Source organism: Haplochromis burtoni, unplaced genomic scaffold, assembly GCF_018398535.1.
Source record: "Haplochromis burtoni strain Fernald_Lab_line unplaced genomic scaffold, NCSU_Asbu1 Contig_98, whole genome shotgun sequence".
In the NCBI taxonomy this organism is placed as follows: domain Eukaryota; kingdom Metazoa; phylum Chordata; class Actinopteri; order Cichliformes; family Cichlidae; genus Haplochromis; species Haplochromis burtoni.
In genome coordinates, this window is record NW_024582459.1 from 940431 (window position 1) to 950429 (window position 9999).

At 41.1% G+C, this 9999-nt stretch overlaps 1 long non-coding RNA gene across 1 annotated transcript; it reads right to left on the reverse strand.

Moving 5' to 3' along the window:
* Positions 1-1292: 1292 nt before the first annotated feature.
* On the reverse strand, positions 1293-3484 carry LOC102294565. The gene is made up of 3 exons (XR_316097.3): positions 1980-3484; positions 1772-1865; positions 1293-1655 (listed from the first exon to the last, which is right to left on the reverse strand). It is a non-coding gene; the product is annotated as an uncharacterized LOC102294565 (long non-coding RNA).
* Between the last annotated feature and the right edge of the window lie 6515 nt (positions 3485-9999).

Consider the following 9999-nt stretch of genomic DNA (forward strand, 5'->3'; position numbering starts at 1 on the left):
TTCATAAATTACTAAGTAGTTTGACTTAAATTACCACTTTGATTTGACTTGTTTTTGTAAACCTGGTTTTATGTTTTGGTAATTCTGATTTAAATGTAGTAAAAGTTGGTGGCTTTGTGTCATCTGGTCCTTTTTTTGAAGGCTCCTATCCTTCCTATGTGAAATGTGTTTAACTCCCTGATGAAGGTTTGTACATGACTGTGCCATGAGAAGAAACATCCTAAATAACCTAAATAACTGTAGACCTCATTCTTCTGGATGAATGAACACCTGTTAGGTGGTTACATCACCTGCATTTGTACCAATTGCTTCATATGAGAAGTTCGACTGCTGCACGGAGGTAATGCAGACATCATGGTGCACCACACTGCAGTGCACACTTTCAAACTTCAGATAGATCATCTGACATAAAATCAAACCAAAATCTAGGCAACTAGGTTTCAGTGTGAGTGCCTGCGCTCCATCCTGGAGGTGATAATAATAATAATGGATTGGATTTATATAGCTGATATGATATGTTTAGTGGTGGAAAAGCTCTCAAAAGAGAAGAGGCAGCGATATTGATTCTCCCCCGCCGGCAGACTAGGCTGCAGCACAAGCTTCAGTGGCCCAGCTCCACAGGGGGCACTGCAGGGTGTGAAGGGAGGGGTTGGTCATTCTTGTTGCCTGGAGTCGTGCAAGCAGACTCTGGGGCAGAGCTTTAATCTCCACTAATCGTTTCTTAATACGTGCATCCCAGGCCCTATGCCCGTGTATGCATGCACACACACATATGGGCAAACTACTTGCAGTCCAAGCCCCCGCTTGCTCTAACAAGACATAATCTCTTACCGCTCGCCCATAGGGCTGGACCACAACTTGAGAATGCATCTCTCATCAAGTCGATGAACTCAGTAACCTGCCTTTGATGTGCTCCTTAGGGCAGGGAACCCTGCTTTTGACCTATGCATGCCCCTCTAGTGTAAAATGGAAACTTTTCTAATCTGTGGAAATGTAATCAATTCACTCTAAATCAATTTCAATTTAGATCTAGGCGTCTTGCCGACATGTTGCTGATGAAGCGTCTTCCCCCATAATGTAGTCTAATAGTCTAATAATGGCCTCCTCACCTTCCCGGCTCACACCTCTGTCCACCTTCAACCCAGACACTGCGTAAGAACGATGATAATCTCATTTCACTAATGCTCAGTAGCCTGCATTAGAACACAGGCGAAGCACTGTCTCAGCTCAACTCTACCCACCCAGGAAACCGTGTGTGTGTGTGTGTGTGTGTGTGTGTGTGTGTGTGTGTGTGTGTGTGTGTGTGTGTAACAGAAAAAGAGAGAGAGAAATAGAGAAAGGGGCCAGGGGGGCTGTGGGATAGAGGGGGCACTGAAAAATGCGGTGTAACCTGAGCTGCTCGGTCCATCTGGAGAAGGCCTTGAATTGACAAGGGTTATCCCTCAATGCACTTTGCTGCAAAGAAGATCGTTAGACGGAGTCTGACACAATGGATCGGTCCTTTAAAAGTATTTATTTGCATTACACACAAGCAAATATGAATGCTAGATAAACAATTTCAGTGATGAGTCAGCAGGTGTGCACACACAATTAAGAACATGTCAAATCCTTAGATTCATGCCCAGACGGTTAGGCGTTATACGTGCGTGATATATCTGTAACACAAGACAAAAAGTGCAGTTAACCTGAATCAGTTGCCCAGAAAATATCAGCCAGAGCTGAGATCCTTTATGTCAAGTAATATGTATATCGCCACAATCTAAGCACTTACCCATTCTCTGTTTTAATGGCCAATCAGCACAAAAAGCAAAAGAGCCTCTGCAAAGGTCCAATGATGACATCCACGTAGATCAAATATAGCTAGCCTGCAGGCAAACAATACAAATCATATTAGCTAAAGCTGAAGTGTAGGCTATAAAGCAGGATTTAAGCAAAGGCAGATAAAGAGGTTTTAATCCCCAGATCCCCCTGTCACCTACATTAGCAGACCCTGACCCAGATATATGAAGCTCAGTATGGAGCTTGCTTTTTTCGCCAAACTGTCAATGGGCTGTTACAGCAAACCAAACTAACATTTGAAAGACTGCCTTACTCTCCACCCTTTCCATTTGGGGAAGGGAGGGAGGAGGGGAAAAGGCTGCACTGAAAAGAGAAGGGTAAGATGACACCGCACGGTTTGCCAATTATGCCATGGAGCTAAGAGAGGAACCCCCTGATGGCTGGCTGAAGGCGGAGGAGCTGAACCTGTAGACATAAAGTGGAGCACTTCGTCCCTCTCACACTGCAGAGCTGCACTCATTTGTCCACTTGTCAAAGACTGACTGATGAACCATTATTTTAATTACATTATCTTCATGGAACAAACTGCGAAGTATCAGTTTCTCCATTAAAAATCATGTTTGTCATCATTATTGTTTATTCTCCTGTCCCCACGCCCCAAATTAGTTAGTTTAGCCTACATCAGAAAAAAAAATGTATTCTGAAAATCTCTGCTTCTTCTTTTTCCTCTGATCTAAACTTCTCCAAATGAAATAGTAAGCTGAATATATATCTTGTTGTCCAAGTACTCAATCCGCCACTACATGTTTGAACAATTATGCGGTAAAACTGTCAGCCCGATCTTGCAAAGTGGAGAACAAGGTAATACTTTAGGATGCAGTGCTAGACTTTTTCATTGATTGCATTCAAATATCTTGTTTCAAGAAAACACTTACATTGATTTTTTTCCTTCTTGTTTTTAGAGGTGAAACCGTCTCCCAAAGCTAAAAATTGATTTCTACTTGTCCTGCCTCCTGCACGTCATCTTTTCTGAATTAAAGAAGCCAAACACTTTGGGAGTTTTATCTAGATCCTGATTGTTCTTTAAAATTGCTCGTAAAAAAGTTTATACCAAGTCACTGGAGCTTTGAGGCCAGGGTGTGCAGGGGAGGAACAGAGTCTCACCCCACCCTTCACCACCGTCAGCCACTCACTCATTGACTTAAATGAGCTTCAGATGCTTCTCTGCTTGGGGCTATTTTTTGTCTCCGTATTGTTCTCAGCTGGTGGATGCTCTCAGGCAGTAGTTGGCAAGTCTAGAACCACCGGATCCATCTACCTCACCAGTGTGAGTTCTACCATTGCCAAACACCACCTGATAGCTGTAGGGCCTCTTCTTACAAATGAGCCATAAACATGGTTGAAGCCACTAAGACGAGATGGCATTTAACTGAAGCTGAAAAGCATAGAAAGAAGTGTTATTTTTAAACCAAAAATAACAATGAAACGATGTGAAGAATAAGCTGGCTGTTTCATAGCCCTGCTCTGCTGATATCATCCTCCGGGGTCGTGGTTTAAGACAGACTAGAACAGAAGTGTCAGCTCCATATCCGCCAAAATACATGAAACCAAAGGTACAGCAAGGAGAATTCAGAGTACAATCATCAGCACATTTTAAATAATAAATACCAAATGTATCAATCCACAATTGTGCAAAAGCGATGGAAGTCTGTCTTGTCCTATATTGGCACTACACATAATTGCTCAAAGTATATATACAGAAGCAAAAATGTGCTAGTGCCAAAATGGGCAAAGAAGAGGAGTGGCTGGGGCATCCAAATGCAAGCAGTTGTTGTTATAGAGACACCTAAGGACAGAAAGATGCTGAAGCAAGATGAGCGCAGCACAGCTCATGCAACCGCACCAGAGTCATTACATCACATTCACCCCACCCACAAGCACAAGAGAGAGGAGCCACAGAAAGTAAGCCGCGATAGACGGGCATCGTCATCAAGTGGTTCTTTCTCTGCTCTGTTTATGGCCCTATGGTAATTCACTGATAGTGAGCTCTCACAGTGAATTCTACCAGTGCCATACACAGAACAGGAGTCATTGTCACCCCAACACCAAGGGACAGTCATCAAAACTATGCAAACTAGACCACCAACCCACAAGAGCAGAGCAGATGCAACAGCCTGGAGAGAGAGTGCGAGAGAAGAGAAAGTGAAGAAATTATTTTAGAACAGCCACAGCCTTCAATATGTCCGTAGTGTTGCAGTGACGCAGCTTAGCTCAAGACTGACTGCACTGCAGTGGACTGATCCACACACTGAGTAACAGGTCAAAGCCACTGTGCCTCAATGTGAGCAACTAAATATAAGTCCAGTCAATCCTACGAGTGAGCAAACACCCTCTTCTACCTGTTCCCGTCTAATCACCTGTACTCCCACTTTTAGATTTCTAGGAACAGAGAGCTAACCCTGACAGCATACGCACCTGATAATTACATATAAATAAGCATGTTATGCAGTTATAAAGCAACTATTAATGTTTTTTTGGTAAGTCGGATTTTATGTTGTTGCTTATAACATATCTAGAGGACATTTTACAAGGTTTCGTGCAATACTAACCCTGAATCTCAACACCTTACACACACACAATCAAGCCAAACAAAACGCTTGATGGATTTTGCTCTCTTTAATTTTTTTACTAAACAGTCAAGCAATTAATATTTGGGAGTGAAAGTCCAAGATTTTTCAGGAACAGGCGCTGTTTTTTATTCACACAGAACTGGATAACACTGACAAAATACATTAGCCACTGCTTTTTTGCTAAGACCAAACAAGGAAACATGTATGCACTCACTTCACTGATCAGTTATCAAACCCGCCGATGTCTTAAACTTAGGTTTGGCACATAAATGACCCTTACGTGGATTGATCAGTAATCCCTTTACATCCTAGCTCCTGCCCTCCCCCTACACAATCAACCTGCTCACAGTGTGACACCTTTAACAAACCTCTTAATTTGCTTGCTGTATTTGTGTTGAGGTGCATCAGTTATGTTATAATAACCCATTCATTTCAATCTTTAAAATCTGTGATAAAATAAAAGTTTTCATCATTGTTGATGTTGTTGTTATTTCAAGAGTTTACATGTAACTAGTATGAGTACAGGTAAAAGCTGGCTTGCAGGTTTTGTGTCAGTGAAATGAAAATAAGGATAAATTCACATATTGTGTGGTGTATCTGTGATTTGAGTCTGAGCTTTAAAAACAACAAATCCCAGTCAGACTGTAGTCAGACTAAGATATCAGCAATGAAGCAACTCAACTAATTCAAAATGTCTGTCAAATAAATATGCAAGGCTTCCCTTACAAAAATATACACAAACAACTGAGCCTATTTCTCTTTTCTTTCACATCGAAATAATAAATAAAAGGGTTTAAATCACGATACTGCAGCTGAATCATAACCTTCAAACCATCTCCTGACCTTGGATATGTTGTCAAAAGAATCTTTGCGCCACAGATAATCCGAATCAGAGAGAAGCTAGCTGTCCTCAGCGCTGTCCTGGCAGGGCCCAGACGCCCCACCCTTGGTTCAGCCATTAGCTTCCCTCACCCTGGGCCCTGCAGTGCGCGGAGCTCCCATTGATTCCAGCGATCAAACCATGTACTAAGTGATTCTTCAGACGCCCAAATGGCTCCCTGAGCTAGACTCCCATTGCCATTTCCTGGAGAAATCAATACCACTAAAAAGCCAAGTCCGGAAAAAAGAAGAAGAAGAAGAACCTGTGTCCTTTAAAGGTTTGCCCGTGTTTTTCCATACCTTAATTAGTTAAGAAAGGAGCTTCATGAGATTTTAGTAAGGTGTTTTTAAATGGGAGCCTCTTACTCATGGAAGTAGAACAGAGAAAAACAAGGACAGTATTTCTGAATGAAAATGAAATCAGAGAAAACATTACTTATATAATTTTGTTCAATAATTTATTCAATTTGTTCAATAATTTAAGACATGGAAACCTGCTCTTGTTAGCGATAAATGTAGGTTTATCTGGGAAATAAAAAACAATTTAAAAAGCCATCTTGTTTTGATATGTCGTGAAGACCAACTGTCAAAGGGAAAAAAACATATGTGAGGTTTGTACATTTGCAATAATTATGTAGCTTTTCTCACAGACAATTTCCTGATGTCGTCTTTGACAGCTTAATTTAAACCTAAACATGGCGCTATAGTTACATTTCATGAATTCAAACATAGGCCAACTTATTAAAAATCCAAGATTACATGAGAATATTACCTGAAATGATGTAACACGTCCAAAGGGATGTTTAGGAAGCACTCATAATTCCCTTTCATCGTGATTAGACACGCTGTATATTTTCGAAATGTTAACACTGCAAAGTCCGGACTTCCTTTTCTTTCTGTCATCGTTAATTTAACCTCAAAGCTGCTCCAAAGCCCCTTGTTAATCGCATTTGTCTGAATAGGGAGTCTACAAGTCCTCAACTTCACGGTTATTTCAGGAGGATTTATCACTCCTCTAAGTCCTGCAGCAAGATCTAAATTCAGTCTTATGACCTGAAACACACAAAAATCTACTTCAAGTCACATCTAAGTACTTTATATTTTTTTACGTTTATATTTAGGGACCCCTCCCAACCCCCAACACCCCCCCCCCTTTTTTTTTGGCCTGATTAGGAATACTGTCCTGTTTCATAACACCACACACCCTGCATACAATCCTAATTACCCTCAGTGTACAGGGATTTTAAAAAATGGGAAAGAAAAGAAAAGAAAAGAAAAGGAGAAAAAAATTTCAACATACCCAATTCAGTATTAATCCGCAGGATTAGGTTGAGGTCTTCACTGTATTCTCTTGGTATTGGACGGAAATAGAAGCAGGTGCAACGTGATTACATACCACAAAGCTCGAGCATCACCGAAAATAAAAAAGAGCCTATTTAATTATCACAACTGCATTAAATTGAACATTTATTTAAATAATATTTTATCAAAATTTCTATATATATATATAAATATATATATATATTTATATAAAAATATATACATTTCGCATTTCTGCTATTTAGTCTATTTCATATTAATTTCGACCACGTTTAACGGACTATTTGTGCGGATTTTTTTAACCCTCACGCCAGAAGAGGTTAAACAAAAGTAGTACCTTACATAAATTGAATTAATAGCAGTTGAAGTTTTTAAGTTGAAGTATTCGAATAGCCAGATTTATAAAACGACTGATCTGTTAGTAGGTCATTAACCATTCATCTTTTTAAAAAAACAAAGTAAAACAAATTGCAATATTAGCCAAGTATTTTGGTAGGTAACACGGCCTCCTCGCCCATCTTTTCTCATTTGATGTGAACCCTCTCTTTAAGCTAGCCTGTGTATTCGGCTGCTTTATTTAAACAACTAACCTGTGCGTTAAAAAAAAACAACAACAAAAAACCGAAATATTGTTCGTACCTTCCTCTCAGTCAATCGTCGTGCGTCACGAACCGCTCAGAAGTCGGACCCAACTCACATTTTAGTCCTTAACCTATCATTATCATTTGAGGATTTTCCGCTATTAACATTGTGTGGAAGTGACACAAACCTCCCGTTTGTGTTGCCCGCAGCAGGACTGCAGAATTACAATGAAACAAAAGAAATCCAAGCAGACTCCTGAACTTCCTGAGTATCAAATGTCAATTTCAGCCCTGCGCTCCTCTCTTCTCCTCTCTATCCCCCTCTCTCTCTCTCCTACCGGTTCCCCCTCCCCACACTGAAACCTCCTCCCATTTACCTGCGCGTTCCGGCTGCACACTTACAGAAAGATAGGTGCCCCGTGCACCTTTTTAAAGGCGCAGACACACAAAGCGGCAACAACACTCGACAAGAGTGAAACTACAGCCACTGAAATTCGCCAAAGTTTTAATATTTAAATTTTCTGAAACGTCCTTTTGTTTCAAATCTTTACTTGAATCCTACTTTTACTAACAAATTTAGAGCTATTTCTGTGTGTGAAATATGAGACAGGCCCCTACCCTTTAAATGGTATGCGCAAGGAACCGAAAATGGTACAAAACGCACCTCTGTTTGGCCTACCTGCATTCATAACAGTGGTCTTTTTTCTTCCTTTTTTTGTCTAGGATCAAACCCAGCTTCTATCCAGTCTCCCTTCTCTAGGTTAGAGTTGTGAGCACACATGCAAGGAATTGCCCGGTAGCAAATAAAAACACATTTTTCAAGCATCTCTTCCCACGAATCAAATAATCCAACCTTCACGAGCCTCTCTTTGCTCTGCTGCGTTTGAGGGCCTCTACAGTCTTTTTAAGAGTGGATCTCTCTGAAGAGACCTCAAACAGGGCGCTGTTTTTAACCCCGGGACTGCAGCACTCTGGGTGGATGAGGATTGGTTTTGTCTCCGGATTAAACGATTTCCTGACAAATAATTTGGACCAACCCCCTCTTCTGACTGGGCTAACCCGAGAAAAGGTTGCGTCGGATTCTTCTCCAGCTGGAACATGGAGATTATTCTATTTTGTCCTACAGCCCTAAACATATTTTAAGACATTAAAATATGTTTAGACAGTTAAAAAAATAGGAATGAGAGGAAAATTGCAAATTTAAATTGGGTCTTTCTGACTACATGATAAGAATTAACATTTACAGAACCTAACTATTTCTTCTGCATCTTAGCATTTTTCTGCAATCTTAATGCAAACACGTAGGCTAAATTGATTTTAATCAGTTCTTTCGTCCTTTATACATTCTAATGTGAATTTAAAATTCAATATTTATTGCAGGCTATATTCGAAAAGTAGGATATTCCTCTGTAAATGCTTTTAAAAAAAATCAACTACACGGTTCCTCACCGGCCTGGTGCCTGGCTAATGGCCTGCAGGCCTGGGTTGCTATATAGATCACTGGTGCACCATCGTTTCGCATCTTTGCAGCACATGCAGACCACATTACTTTCCCAATGAGAGGAAGAGGGATAAAATAAAGGCATAAAGCAGTGCATCCGCTTCCTATTTCAGTGTTTCACATTCTGTTAAAAAGTGAGCACAATAAAGAAAGTAACTGATGTACCAAACGTAAGATTAGGTGCTGACTGGCATGGCCTGTGATGCATTTTCAGAACATAAAGCAACCGTGCATCAGATAGACTTTTTGGGACATCTATCCCAGCTCCACCAGCACCCCCTCCCACACACACCATCACGAGATTAGTTTTAGTCGGCTGAGGCTGCAGTTCTTGGTTCGAGATGCTGTAAGATCAAATGACTACGTCCAGATGGCTAATGATTATCAAACACTGCATTTAAAGCCTGCACTGCCGGTTACTCTGTGCAGATTGCGTAACATTTCCTGTCCGAGGATAGCAAGAAAAATGCCTTTGCTGTAACACCACTGTAGGACATAACAGGTTCTACTTTTTTCTTTTCTTTTTATAGTCACCTACATTATAGTTGATTTATAAGTTTCTATTTATTATTCCTTCCAGTGAAAACCATACAACCTGGCGAACCTGATGTGGGCCTGGTGTCTTGACGCAGCGCTGGGCCTTTAGTGGGCCTCTGATGTCGTCCTCATCCTCCTCCAGGTTTTACGCAGAGCTGCACATCACCGGAGTGTCCTTAGTTCACTCTTGGATGCCTAATATATGAGGGCCAGTACTACCCATCGTCCTCTCTGATGGCCATACAGAGTCCATTTACCTGCTGTTGATAATGAGGCAGATAACGAAGCAGACAAAACTCGTCTAATATTTAGAGGTGATGGAACTGGGTCTGGTTACACTCATTTCAGAGTGAATAGCGACAGTGAAATTAATCCTCGGCGACTCGTCGTTGGTGCTCAATTGATGGAGAGCATGAGCACGGAGCCCCTCACTGGCTTGAAGTGGTTTCCACCTGGAAATTCTGGAATTGGAGCCCCGGATCATCTGTGTGAGAGGTCGGTAGTGTATACAGGAGACGAGCAGCACTCGATGAATATTTAAAATACTCATTTGGTTCTGTGCTGTCGTGCTGAAGCCAGATGAAACAGGTGCCAGCGGAGGGATCGGATGGAGGGCCATAGGATGAAATAATAATAGGGCAAGATTTAGTCTGTTGTTCGAAAAGAATAACTGAATAGATTAAAATCAGGATATTATCTCTCTCTCTCTACACACACACACACACACACACACACACATATATATGTGTGTGTGTGTGTGTGTGTATATATA